The following is a 14,584-nucleotide window of genomic DNA, read 5'->3' as shown; positions in this document are numbered from 1 at the left end:
TCTCCTGTTGTCTATTGGGAGATGAGTGCTAGTAAGGGAGGGCGGGTAGATTTCTTATGGGCTTAGTATGTGGGGTTATGTATGTCTGTGGCGAGTGGCATAATGTGCCCTATGTTTAATGGAGGGCCTATTTGAATTTAGTTGTGGAATATGCGAAGTGATGTGTGGTGAATAAGCGATTCTGTATGTAGTCAGGTTGAGGTTGTGTATTATTATATATGGGGGGGTGTAGGGTATGAGGAACCAGGGTGGGGTCGGTATATGGAAGGGGACAGGGGCAAAAGGGAGGGAGGGGTAGGAGGGAGAGGAAAGGGAAGAAGACAAAGGCAGGTGGGGGAGAGATAGAGGAGAGAGAGGGGGAAGAAGGATGGAGAGAGAAGAAAGAGGAAAAAAAAGGGGGAGAGGGGGGCGGGGGAGAGGACGTGGTGCTCCGATAGTTGTTCTTTGATTCTCCTTCCCAGGATCTTCCCTCTCTCTTCCCTCCCTCACCCCTCCCCCCCCCTTAGGTAAGGGTAGGAGCTTCCCTCTCAAAATTCAATGTCCCTTTAGACTAAATCTGCTCGGTGAGGCCGAGAGGTGATCATGTGTGTGTCAATATTTGTGTTTTATTGTGACCCCTCATCCCCTTCTTCATCTCCACATCGTATCCTCTTCTTCCACCACCATCCCTCTCTTGTGAATGGGATCAGCTAAGGTTTTCCAAGATAATCACTATTAACTTATGATTGTGATTCTAGGACTCTGGAAGAAGCTAGGATGTCTGGAAATGTATCCAACAAGCCCATTTGTTGCTGAATTTCGAGGTTGTCTCGTGAGATGTGGATCAACTCTTCCATCTCGGCGGTTTTACATATTCTGTAGAACCATTCTTTTGATTGTGGGGACCTGAGGGGAGCCCCAGTGAATGGGGATGCATTGCTTTGCTGCATTGATCATGTGCATTGCCAGTGATTTGTGGTATGCGTTATGTGATCGGCGTGAGTGATGGAGAAGACATTGGGCCGGGGATAGGTCTAGTTCGTAGGAGGTTACTTGGGAGGTGATTCGACATACCTCCTTCCAAAAAGTTTGTAGTGGAGTGCAGGCCCACCAGATATGTAATAGGGTTCCTTTGTCATTGTGGCATCTCCAGCAAGTATCTGGAGTGGCAGGGTAGAGTGTATTTAGAAGAGCTGTACCACCTAGATTGAATCCTATAGCCATTTTCTTGTGTGCTTACGTTTAGTGAGCCTTTGTGAATGTTTAGGAAGATGCGTTCCCATTGATCGTCCGAGAGTGAGAGGGACAAGTATTCTTCCCAACGTTTGCAAATATTGCTTGTACTGGGGCGCACGTCTGCTAACAGGAGGCTGTGTGTGTGGGCTATAAGGTGTTGTTGGGGGGAGTTGTGGGTGCAAAGCCTTTCAAAGGGTGTTAATTGTCGAGAGCACTTTAAGCCTTTGTCTAATGATTTAAGATAGTAGGTAATTAACAGGTAAGTCCAGGGAGGAATGGGTGGTCTATATATTTGGTCAGCGATTTTTGCAGCAGGTAAAAGTTTCCCTGCATTAAAGAATTGGAGAGCTCGGAATTGATTCTGTGACCAGTTATCTGTGAGAAAGTGATGGGACATTCCTAGAGGGAAGTCTGGGTTTAGTTTAACCGAAGTTAGTGGTCCTGGAATAGATGATATTCCCATTTGTGTGCATAATTTACCGAAGCAGTGCAGGGTAGGCCCTATGAGCGGATGTTGTCTGATAGTCATCGGAACATGTTTTGGGTTCGTCCAAGGGAGAGAGGCTAAGGGGTGGGCAGTGAACGACGCTTCTAAAGGGACCCAGTCTTTATATGGGGAGTGAACATTCCAGTCAACTATTCTGGTTAAGTGTGCCATAAAGTAGTTGTGGATGTCAGGAAGACCAATCCCCCCTAAGCGTTTTGGTTGAGGTGAGGTGTTGGAAGTTGATTCTAGGCCTCCGATCTCCCCAGAGGAATCTAGAGCATATGTTTTTATGTGCCTTAAAGAAGGCTGGTGGGACTTGGATCAGGATTGCTTGTAATATGTGTAGCGGGCACTTACTTTTATGTAGGTGACCTTTTCTTGATAGCTTTCTGATACAGGTAAATTTAGACAGGCTGATGCTATTTGCAGCAGGCCTGTATTGTGTGATTTCTTTTTTTGAGTGACAGGTGTTTGTGTTGGTCTCGGCCAATCATTAATTTGCTTGGTAAACCCGGGACTCTCATATAAAAAGGGGTGTCACATGGTGTCCGGGAGTTTGAGTCCAGTCCTGGTTCCCGGAGGGGAGCCAGCCTGGTTCCCTGAGGGGAAGTTGGAGGTTTTCCCCTCTGGAGAGCCAATGGAGCTTCACCCTAGCAAGAAGGGTGGAGATCCAGTCCTCATGGAGGAACAGACGACATCTTGCCGCGTGTAGTCGTGGATGTCGTAGGCTACTCCTGTGGGGAGGGGAACGGGCCACAAAGAGATAGAGCAAACTGAGGAACGTTGCGGATGAAGTAGCAACAAAGCGGAAGGAAACTGGGCGATTGATCGTTTATGAGTGGCACATGGACTATCGATCACGTGAGTGAAAGCCCAAGGGAAAGGTACTGCCAGAGACTGAGGGTTGTTGATGTACAAGTCAATGAGATGGGCAGTGATGGCCTATGACTTTGAGTTCAGCATTGCCCCAGGATTCCAATCAGCCAAGCGGGAGGAGTTATTCTGATTTGCTCTCCTTTAGCCTAATTTGGAAGTACCATGTCGGTGGGAAGTAGTGGTAAAAAGGTAGCGGTGAAGCTGCAAGAGATATGGATCGTTCTTTTAAAATTATCCAGATGAAGAAGTTATTGAGAGTGAATCTTTATCAACTCATTCTCTATCAAATCTACTTCCATCGTCCCTGACTGAAGAGATCATTGAAAAATGATTTCTTGACTGTCCGCAATTGTACTCAGATTTTCTCGTATGATTCATGAAAGATGACAATGTAACAGAAGAGCATCTCAAAGGAAGTCCTTCTCCCATCCCAGTTTATGTTGATGAATAAAGCATTAAGAAAAAGCATTAAGGACTGTGACTTAAATCTATGGGCTGCGAGGGTTGAGTAGTAAATGTGAATTACAGATATAGCAAATATTCGACTGCTCCTTCGGGGGTAAGCGCTACATAAGTATAGCAGTCTTGGTAGGGCGTTCATCTTTAAGATTGCTGCTATACCAAACCACGACAATATATTTATTTTATTTATTTATTTCAGGTACTTATATAGCGCCGTCAATTTACGCAGCGCTTTACATATATATATTATACATTCACATCAGTCCCTATACCCTCAAGGAGCTTACAATCTAAGGTCCCTAACTCACATTCATACATACTAGGGACAATTTAGACAGGATCCAATTAACCTACCAGCATGTCTTTTGGAGTGTGGGAGGAAACCGGAGTACCCGGAGGAAACCCACGCAGACACAGGGAGAACATGCAAACTCCAGGCAGGTAGTGTCGTGGTCGGGATTCGAACCAGTGACCCTTCTTACTGCTAGGTGAGAGTGCTACCCACTGCACCACTGTGCCGCTTGTTCTGATTTCCGTGATTGGTAGTAAGTCTACATAGAAGAGGCAAGTGATTCTTTGTGTATAGGTCGGAGAGGTCAGAAGGGATGTGAATGCCTAGATATGTAATTGAGTCACTTTTCCAGTGGAATGGGAAGTTGTCTTTGCACTGCACTTTTTATTTCTGGTGAAAGGGATATGTTGAGGGCATAAGTTTTAGAAAAATTGATTTTGAGGTTGGATAAGGACTGAAAGCACTGGAATTCGGATAGAAGGACCGGAATGGTGGTCAAGCGTTCTGTAAGAAACAGTAATATGTCATCCGCGAATGCATCGAGTTTGAATTTCTTATTCGGTGTTCGGATAACCTTGATATTTTGGTTGAGTCTTAATTTCTGTAAGAAAGGTTCCAAGGTAAGAATAAAATGATCGGGGATAGGGGACATCCTTGCCTCGTGCCATTACAGATGGAGAAGGCATCTGACAGAGTGTTATTGACCCTTACTTTGGCCGTTGGGTTGGAATACTGTGATAGTACAACCCCTGGCAAAAATTATGGAATCACCAGTCCCTGAGGATGTTCCTTCAGTTGTTTATTGTTATGGAAAAAAAGCAGATCACAGACATGGCCAAAAAGTAAAGGCATTTCAAATGGCAACATTCTGGCTTTAAGAAACACTAAAAGAAATCAAGAAAAATAATTGTGGTGGCCAGTAACAGTTAGATTTATAGAACAAGCACAGGGAATAAATTATGGAATCACTCAATTCTGAGGAAAAAATTATGCAATCACTCTGTAAATTTTCATAACAAACACTAACACCTGCATCAGATTAAAACTGCTTGTTAGTATGTAGGTAAAAAGGACTGACGCATGCTCTGAAGCAATTACAAGAGGGAAGCGCTCGGTCTGGTAAAACTAGCCTTCGTATTGAAGCTAGCACATTCCTCTTCTGTGGTCTTTTAATACAGCCCTTTTTTTTCTTTATAATGCGAGAGGAATGAAGTTGTTTGGTTGCTTTTTATTCACACAGAGTTCTCACAAAGTACTTTCTTCATGATTTATCCTCATGCCATGACTAATATGATATTTTTAAAAAGCCAGATCTCCATAAATAAAGTATTAAATTAGATTTTGGACTCATCTTTTTTTTTTTTTTTAGATTTAAACACTATCTATTTTACAATTTGTGCTAAATTATACAAACATTTTTTTTTTTGTAGTTTCAAGTTACCACAATAACCTTAATATTTTGTGTTGTTTTAATGAACATTAATGAGGTTGGTGTCTCTTGTTAGACATAGGGGGGTTTATTTTCCAAAGGCAAATTCATTTTTCACTACAAGTGTAAATTCTACTTGAAATTGCACAGAAAGAGCATTTTGAAGTGCCTTTGCTGTGGATCCGAGGGGCACATGCAAGGAACCCCAAAAAAAAAACATTTTCTTGCACATGATTGTATGATAAAATCAGCAGAGCTTCCCCTCATTTCAGCTCTTCCCCTCAGATTTACAGCGACTGCACTTCCAACAAGTGCACTTGCAGTGCTATTTTTAAAGTGCACTTTTCACTAGTACTTTGCACTTGATTTTAGAAATGATTTAGCCTTTTGGCAAAAACACACATAGGGGTTGATTTACTAAAGGGAAAAAGACTGTGCACTTTGCAAAATGCAGTTGCCCTCTGCAAGAGCAGTTGCTCCAGAAGCTCTGCTGACTTCCATCATCCAATCATGTGCAAGCAAAAATGCTGATTTTTGAATTTTCCTTGCACAGGATTGGGTACTCTTTGCAAAGTCAAGCCTTACCTCATTTCTTAAGCTCTGGAGCAATTGCACTTGCAGAGGGCAACTGCCCTCTGCAAAGTGCACAGTCTATTTGCTTTTATTAAATCAACCCCATAGTCTTTTTGACCTGTACCTGCCTACTCCCAAACAAAATGTTGTTTTGGAATCAAAACACATAGTCAATAATGTAAGGTAACTAAAAAATCCATTTATTTTGGTTAACAAAAAAAAAAAAAAGGAGGAGGAGGTTAAGAAACACACCTGACAGTTTCAAACATTTGAGGGGGTGGGGGAGGGTCAAACAGTACAATGGAGCTGACAATATACATTGTTCTAGAGGCTAGAGATATAAATGGACCCAGGATTGCATGGTGGGGAGGTTATTGAAGGTAAATATGCATGTAGGGCAAAAAATTATTAATGTCAAGAAACAGGCATGCATGAAGATAAAGGGGACATTCACAGCATATTCCAAGCATGGTAATTAGGTAAGGAGGACATTTAGACAATACATTAGCAAACATTTATTACATATCATGTAATGTTAAAGGATAAAACTTACCTTCATATAGTCCTTCAAGTCCTGAAGACTTCTCTCAGTCGCCAAGTAACGTAAAGTGGCAACTAGCCTCTGCTCTGCAGTGATGGCTTGCCTCATGCAGGTATCCTGCCTGCTGATATAGGGGGTCAGCATAGCCAGCAGACGATCAAAAACAGGGTCCGTCATCCGGAGATAATTCCTGAAATCCTCAGGATTATTCTCACGGAGCTCACTGAGCAAAGGCATATGCGAGAATTAGTCACGCTGGCGCAACCAATTCTTCATCCATGAACTCCTCCTCGCCCTGTTCATGGACTGGACTCGGGTCAAAGTATTAACCTCAACACCAAGTCCCCACGCAGCCGAACTCGAGAATGAGTACGTCCACGCAACATGGCTTCAAAACAGTCGGCTGCTCAAACAAACAAACTTATAACAAACGCACTAAAGAACAGCAAGGCCTATGAAGAACGACCTGAAAATCAGGAACGAGCAGACCAGAACGGCCTGCTAGGCAGGTTACGAACTGACCAACACGCACTGAAAAGCAGATACAAACCTCACAAGCACAAACTGAACCGCAGAAAACGAAATAAGCTGAAGTGTAAAAAGCGCGAATCGTCTCTAACCAAACTTCTACTAACACAAGATAAACACAAGATTAGCAGAAGGAGCCCAAAGGGTGCCATAGTGGGGCTTGAACTTCCTTTTTATAGTCCCGCGTTCCAAACCAGCGGACTTTTGCAGTGATCCTGTGTGTCCAAGTCCGTCTCTTTTTAAGTCCGGCGCAAGGAGCCGACAAAGTCCGGCGTAAAGTCCGCCAAGCAAAGTCTGCCGTAAAGTCCGCTCTTGTGTACGCGGCATAAGTCTTTCTGCTAGAGAATTTAAATGGTTAGTATGAGTGACACCTCCACTTTTCTTTGCTCTTACTATTGCAATTAGTACTATGAGTGCTATAAATAGCATAGAGGGCTATAAAATGTGAATAGCAAGAATGAGGGTTGTAGACAAAATTGTAATTTAGGTGAAGTCACTTGCCTGAAATAGCTGTTATTATTACAATGTGTATACACATAATTACTATAGGCAAATCAAGTTACCTAATGAAAAATATTTTCTGATCCTTGTCTGTTATATGTGTATTTCCCTTTAATAAACTCTGTTAAATCCATATCCCAGAAGTCTTAACTGCACACAAGAACTCGGGTGACTTTAGCTATAAAATTCTACCACATGAACTTCTCACACACACATGACATAGCAAAATTGGGAATTGTAAACTGCAATGGTCTTTTGCTGTTAATGGATACTTGAAACCAGTTTGGTGAGAAGAAGACGGGAGGCAGGAGTTGGGGTGTATTAAACAAGGAGATGGCTTTTCACCTGATTCTAAATATAATTCCCAGTAAACAGGTTTTACAAGTATAATGTCTAGTGTATATAAGGGGCAGATTACTGTGTCAAGTTACATCAGATCAAAAAGAGCACGGGGTATCATCTCTTCATTATCATCAGGTAAGATGAAATGTAATAGGCAATTTCCTTCTTCTCCTTTTTTTTATTTTATTTTTTATTTTTTTATTTAAGAAAAACTCAAGTTAAATTGAAAAAGGAAGCAAAATTAAAATGATATATTTTATTCCACCGCAGTCCCTACACAGTGCTATATTGCATGGTTTGGACCACTGCACTTCATACATTTGCAGTTTTCTACATACTACATACATAGTAACTACATACTAAGTGTACTCTACACTTACCCACTTTGTACATTATATTACATGCCACTTCCTTCTGTACACTGTTAGTTTTATACTACATATAAATACCACTAGCTAATTATCTTTGGAATTTCACCCTGTTTAAGGAGCAGACATTTTGTTAGTGTAATTATATATATATGCAACTCTTTCCAAATATTAATAAGCATTTCTACAGTTTAGCCTATTTAACTTATTTTAAATAACATTACACAAGCATCCGGTCCGTGAAACTTTCTCTGAAAAGCTTACCTGGCAGTGTGTAAGAGTTGCAACTTGCAGAAAATGATAGTTCCAATGACTTTATATACATGCCAAGCTTTGTACATAGTTAGGAAATGTTCAGACAGCACCAATATCAATTGAAATTTGGAATTGGAACAGCAGCGACAGCTACAATCGGCTTTTGATATAATAGTTTAGCCGTGCCAGATTTGGCATATATTTACTGTTAACTCTGTAGGAGAGATTGAACAGCAATTTTTTTTAGGGATTGTAATATGTTACTGAAAATAATGGTTATGCCAAGTTTGGGGCGTTTGTAATTTACTGGTTACATTTCTGGTGGAAAGATCAGAAGAACGTCTTCATAAACTGGCAAAATATATGTATTGGCTTATTTGCACATATGTAGGAAATGAATAGAAAAATTGGCAGAGCAGTTGTTGAAATAGGGATGTTTTTGAGACTATGGACAGATACCTATTTGTATTCTTTGATAAATAGTGAATGAATATGATAAAACATGTTGGGTGAGTGATTTTTATTTTTTAAATTTTTTTTGCAAGTTGCACAATTTTTAAAATGTTTCATAAGCTGAAAGGGCTATAAAAAAAACAAAAAAAAAAACTAGAAGACAGAGTGTGATTTGCTAGACGTGAGTACAATGATTAGAGGGCTGTTATGTCCTGAGTTGATCTTAGTTTTTCCACATATACAGTGTATGTTTTACTATACGGGTTATAGATCTGCCATGTCCTTTCATTATGCTGCAGTGGAAACACAAACTCTATCATTACTAGCTCCTGCAATCTTGTGTCTACACTCAACCTTCCATTCCATTATCCTGACTAACAGCACAGTTTTTATTTTATGAAATACAGAAAGTTCTGATTGCCTCATTGGAGCTGAGTTTTTTTTTTTCTTTGTTTAGACATGTTCAGCTTTTAATTTCTGAGGAGCTACAACACCAATTCCGGCATAATGATGGCAGGGAAAAAATAGGTTTAGAAAAAAAGATTTCTTAGGGTTATTTTGTGTGGCCCTTTAGAAACCAGTTGAAGAGTGGTGATCTTTTTAGTGTGTTGTCCAATAACAGTTTATGTTTTTAATTGCAATGTAATCTGCAGATTGGTCTTGGGGAATGCAGGTTCTGGGGTTGCTGTTTAGTAAGTTTTTGTTATTTTACATAGATAGTTACATAGTAAGGTTGAATAAAGACACCAGTCCATCGAGTTCAACCTGAAAAATAGATGAGAAACTTAAATTTACAAAAATTAACACAGTCCTATAGTTTCCACATATGGATCATGCAAAAAAAATTATGACAAAGCTGTGGTATGCAAACTTTATTTTAAATTGCAGTGCTTCATGCCAGAGGAATCCCAGTTTTCTGCATAATATCCTGAGCGGGTTGGCAATTATATGTACTCTTTGAAATACTGCTGGCAACCATTATGTTGACAGTTTGTTTCCAAATGTGATTGACAGTTGCCCAGTAACCTATTCAACTTTGCCCCACTCTTTTGTGTAATAAAGGAAAAGGTATTGAGTATAATGATTTTCCTACGTTTGAAGTAAAAAATCAATAAAAAGTATACTTATCCATTCTAATACTTATAAGCAAGTTCACAACTCTGAAAAAAAGCTGAGACCGTCTGGTTGCGCCCTAATTAAAATGTTTGAATGATCTTCTCATTTTAAATAATGAGAAATGCTTTTTGCACTATCACAGAACAAATAAAGGAAGTTTTTCACCTACTGAACAAAGTAACTCTTTAAATCACCCTGACGATTCTCATATCTGACCATAAGTTCTCAAATTAGCTTTACTTTTAACTGATTGATTTTGATTTACTAAAGGCAAAAAAACTGTTCACTTTGCAAGGGAGTTTGCCCCAGAGCTTGGTGAATGAGATGACGCACTGCTGACTTCCATCATTCAATCATGCAGTCAAAAATGCTGTTTGTTTATTTTCCTTGCACATGATTGGATATTCTTTGCAAAGTGAAACTCCACCCCATTCACTACGCTCTGGGGCAAATTGTCTTGCAAAGTGAACAGCCTATTTGCCTTTAGTAAATCAACCCTATTGCATGTTTGTTTATTTTTTTTCTTTTGTCTTAGGAATGAATGTTAAAAACACTGAAAATAGTGGCTGCAGCAGAGTAGGAAGGTTTGAAACTTTAGCAGGGAAGACCTTTAGCCTAGATGTCAAGAGATAAAGGTCTGATACATAGTCTTTCAGCCCACTGGAATCTACCCAAAACTTTAGTATCAGTAAAAAAATTAACCTTTATGCTCTACCTAACTTGTCAAAACTTTGACACTTAAACATACGTTTCCTACTATGTGCAAAATCAATAAATTGAAAATGTCATAATTGTCAAGACCACTTCCCCCTGGTCTGGAAGTTGGTAGAAACATCCAGAACTGGAAGGTGGGAGTAAGGAGGGTCTGCCATACATATTTATGAGGACCCTGGCCAATCCCTAGCAAAAAAGGGCTGGCAGGGGGCAGCTCAACTCATAAATAGGTATAATTCATGCCAGCAGTGCAGTTGGGTAGAGGATGGAATGCTGAGGAGGCTGTTGGAGGCCCTCGCAGGGTGCCCCCTAATCTGGGGGGTGTGACCTTGGGTCTGGGGCTCAGGTGCTGGAAGGATCCACCACAACACATGGAGGAATCCCTTCCTGGAGGCACAGGAGCAAGAAGACAGCCGGAGCAGGTTACCACTTTTGGGAGATCTCCAGAGTCAGCCGGGTGGGCCTGGAGGACTGTGGGGATAAATTAGGCTGAAAGGGGCAGCTGCAGCCAGGCGGTTTGGCAGTGCCTGAAGAGGTAGTGTTGGGATCAGTGACCACAGAGAGGAAGTGCTGGGAAAGTGTGAGCTGTCACCCTATCTGCTCTTCAAGTATAGGGGCTGCGAGCTCCTGCCTGTAATGGGCCTTTGCTACAAAATTACTACAGGGTGAGATAACTGGGTTCTGTAAGCAACTGTGTGCTGGAGGAAGAAGAGGATCTGTGTATAGGACTGCATATAGCGGGAGTTATCCCTGAAGTTTGTTTTGAAGTCCCCTTCCATCTCTATCTAAGTTATTATCCTCAATAAAACGGTGTGACTGTGGAAATGATATGTGCCTGGCTGTGCAGGATGGAGGATCCCAGTTACTTGCGGCCCTTAAGGGGTGCGCTACATATATTTATTTCTTGTACTAGCTTTCATCTTTTTTTGATGGCCTATATTTGTGGTTGTTTTTTGTTCACGTAATGAAATGGAAAGCAATTCGTGGCCTCGAAATGAAATTTTTTTTTTTTTTTTTTTTTAAAGGTAATGAAATATTTTTTTAATTTAAAAAGGGCAAGGTAAAAAAAAAAAGCTTGTTTTACAGTTGGTATGGATACCGCTGTCTCGTAAAAATAGGAAACAAATAGCTTATAAATTCTGAACTCTAAAAAAGAGTTCATGGAACCTTGACTCCCAGAAAAACTTTTGCAAATAGACTGAATTGTATTGCTATAATTTTATTTGCATTTTGTAACTTAAAGCAGTGTTCCAGCCTGTAAAAAAAAATTAAGTCAGCAGCTACAAATACTATAGCTGCTAACTTTTAACCGTTTAAGCCCCGGACCTTTTGGCTGCCTAAAGACCAGAGGACTTTTTAAAACTTGGCACTGCACTGCTTTTAACTGGTAATTGTGCGGTAATGCAATGTACCCAAACGAAATTTGCATCCTTTGTCCACAAATAGAGCTTTCTTTTGATGGTATTTGATTGCCTCTGCGATTTTTATTTTTTGCGATATAAACGGAAGAAAACGAAAATTTTGAAATTTCAAATTTTTCTACTTTTTTGTTATAAGAAAAATCCAATAAACTCAATTTTAGTCCAACATTTAGGCCAAAATGTATTCAGCCACATGTCTTTGGTTAAAAAAAAATGTCAATAGGCGTATATTTATTGGTTTGCGCAGAAGTTATAGCGTCTACAAACTAGGGTACATTTTCTGGAATTTACAGAGATTTTAGTTTATGACTGCCTATCTCATTTCTTGAGGTGCTAAAATGGCAGGGCAGTACAACCCCCCCCCCCAATGACCCCTATTTTGGAAAGTAGACACCCCAAGGAATTGCTGAGAGGCATTTTGAGCCCATTGAATATTTAATTTTTTTGTCCCAAGTGATTGAATAATGACAACAAAAAAAAAATGTTTACAAAAAATTGTCCCTAAATGATATATTGCTCACACATGCCATGGTTATATGTGGAATTGCACCCCAAAATACATTTTGCTGCTTCTCCTGAGTACGGGGATGCCACATGTGTGGGACTTTTTGGGAACCTAGCTGCATACAGGGCCCCAAAAACCAAGCACCGCCTTCAGGATTTCTAAGGGCGTAAATTTTTGATTTCACTCCTCACTACCTATCACAGTTTTGAAGTCCATAAAATGCCAAGATGGCACAACCCCCCCCCCCCAATGATACTCTTTTTGGGAAGTAGACACTTCAAGCTATTTGCTAAGAGGCATGTTGAGTCCATGGAATATTTTGCCACAAGTTGCGGGAAATTACAAACTTTTTTTTTTTTTGCAGAAAGTTGTCACTAAATGATATATTGCTCACACATGCCATGGGCATATGTGGAATTACACCCCAAAATACATTCTGCTTCTTCTCCTGAGTACGGGGATACCACATGTGAGGGACTTTTTTGGAGCCTAGCCGCGTACGGGGCCCCGAAAACCAAGCACCGCCTTCAGGATTTCTAAGGGCGTAAATTTTTGATTTCACTCCTCACTACCTATCACAGTTTTGAAGGCCGTAAAATACCAAGATGGCAACCCCCCCCAAATGACCCCATTTTGGAAAGTAGACACCCCAAGCTATTTGCTGAGAGGCATGGTGAGTATTTTGCAGAGAAAATGAAGAAAGAAAAGAAAAAAATGTTTTTTCTTTTTTCAAAACTTTGAGAAAAAGCGAGGTCTGCAAAATACTCACCATACCTCTCAGCAAATGGCTTGGGGTGTCTACTTTCCAAAACAGGGTCATTTGGGGGTTTGTGCCATCTGGGCATTCCATGGCCTCTGAAACTGTGGCATGGTGGCACAGTGGTGTAGTGGGCAGCACTCTCGCCTAGCAGTAACAAGGTTCGCTGGTTCGAATCCCAACCACGACACTACCTGCCTGGAGTTTGCATGTTCATCCTGTGCCTGTGTGGGTTTCCTCCGGGTACTCCGGTTTCCTCCCACACTCCAAAGACATGCTGGTAGGTTAATTGGCTTCTGTCCAAAAAAATTGGCCCTAGTATATGAATGCGAGTTGGGGACCTTGGATTGTGGGCTCCTTGAGGGAAGGGACCGATGTGAGTGTGCGATATATGTGTGGAACGCTGCATAAATTGATGGTGCTATATGGGTACCTTAAATAAATATTATAATAGATGAGCATTTTAATGAGACACAATGTACAGGGATAGGGACAATTGTAGACATGCACCTGTACTCACTCAGGTTGAACTGGATGGACTGGTGTCTATATTCAACCTTTCTAACCATGTAACTATGTAACTATTTTTTTGGGAAAAACACACTTTTTTAATTTTAATGCACTAAAACACACTATATTGCACAAATGTTTGATGAAGTTAAAAAGATAATCTGAGGCCAAGTACATGGATACCAAGCACGACATGCTTTAAAATTGCTCACAAACTTGCAGTGGCGACAAACTACATACATTTTTAAAAGCCTTTAAAAGCCTTTTCAGGTTACCACTTTAGATTTACAGAGGAGGTCTACTGCTAAAATTACTGCCCTCGATCTGACCTTCGCGGCGATACCTCACATGCATGGTGCAATTGCTGTTTACATTTGACGCCAGACCGACACTTGCGTTTGCCTTTGCGCGAGAGCAGGGGGGGGGAAAGGGGTGCTCTTCTTCTTTTTTTTTTTAATTTTTTTTTTTTTGCTTTTTTTATCTTATTTTTAAACTGTTCTTTTCATTTTTTTAAAATTTTTTATTTTTTTTATTGTTATCTCAGGGAATGTAAATATCCCCTATGACAGCAATAGGTAGTGACAGGTATACTCTTTTTTTGAAAAAATTGGGGTCTATTAGACCCTAGATCTCTCCTCTGCCCTCAAAGCATCTGACCACACCAAAATCGGTGTGATAAAATGCTTTCCCAATTTCCCAATGGCGCTGTTTACATCCGGCGAAATCTAAGTCATGAAATGCTCATAGCTTCCGCTTTCTTAGGCCATAGAGATGATTGGAGCCATTCTGATCTCTGATCAGCTCTATGGTCAGCTGGCGGAACCACCGGCTGCATTCCCTGTTGGGACAGGAGAGCCAGAGAAAACCATGCAAGACAGTGGGGGGGGGATTCCCTCCCACTGCTTGTAAAAGCAGTCTAGAGGCTAATTAGCTGCTAAGATTGCTTTTACATGAAAGTCGACCGCTGGCCGAAAAGAATGATACCAAGATGATACCTAAACCCGCAGGCATCATTCTGGTATAACCACTCAAAGTCCAGCAACATACCAGTACGTGGCTGGTCCTTGTTGGGCATATATTGTAATCTTCTTTTTTTTCATGCAGCCTGCGGGCTGAACGAAAAAAAGAGCTTGATCGGTGGGTATGCCCACCATTAGAATACCTCCCTTCATCCACCCACTTGTAATGATGGGCATACATGCACCATCTTGTTTTTAACTGTGGTGGTGAAATCACCTT

General features: G+C 40.8%; 1 protein-coding gene across 1 annotated transcript in view; it reads left to right on the top strand.

Moving 5' to 3' along the window:
• Positions 1-7,331: 7,331 nt before the first annotated feature.
• Positions 7,332-14,584, top strand: part of LOC141106057 (ATP-dependent translocase ABCB1-like) — a 115,889-nt gene continuing 108,636 nt past the window's right edge. Inside the window, exon 1 of the mRNA XM_073596437.1 lies at positions 7,332-7,381. The gene's annotated coding sequence lies outside the window, so the exon portion shown is untranslated. The remainder of the gene's footprint in view (positions 7,382-14,584) is intronic.

Source organism: Aquarana catesbeiana, linkage group LG08 (genome assembly GCF_042186555.1).
Source record: "Aquarana catesbeiana isolate 2022-GZ linkage group LG08, ASM4218655v1, whole genome shotgun sequence".
In the NCBI taxonomy this organism is placed as follows: Eukaryota; Metazoa; Chordata; class Amphibia; order Anura; family Ranidae; genus Aquarana; species Aquarana catesbeiana.
The sequence above is the reverse complement of the archived record's forward strand: the minus strand, read 5'-3'. Positions and strand labels throughout refer to the sequence as shown.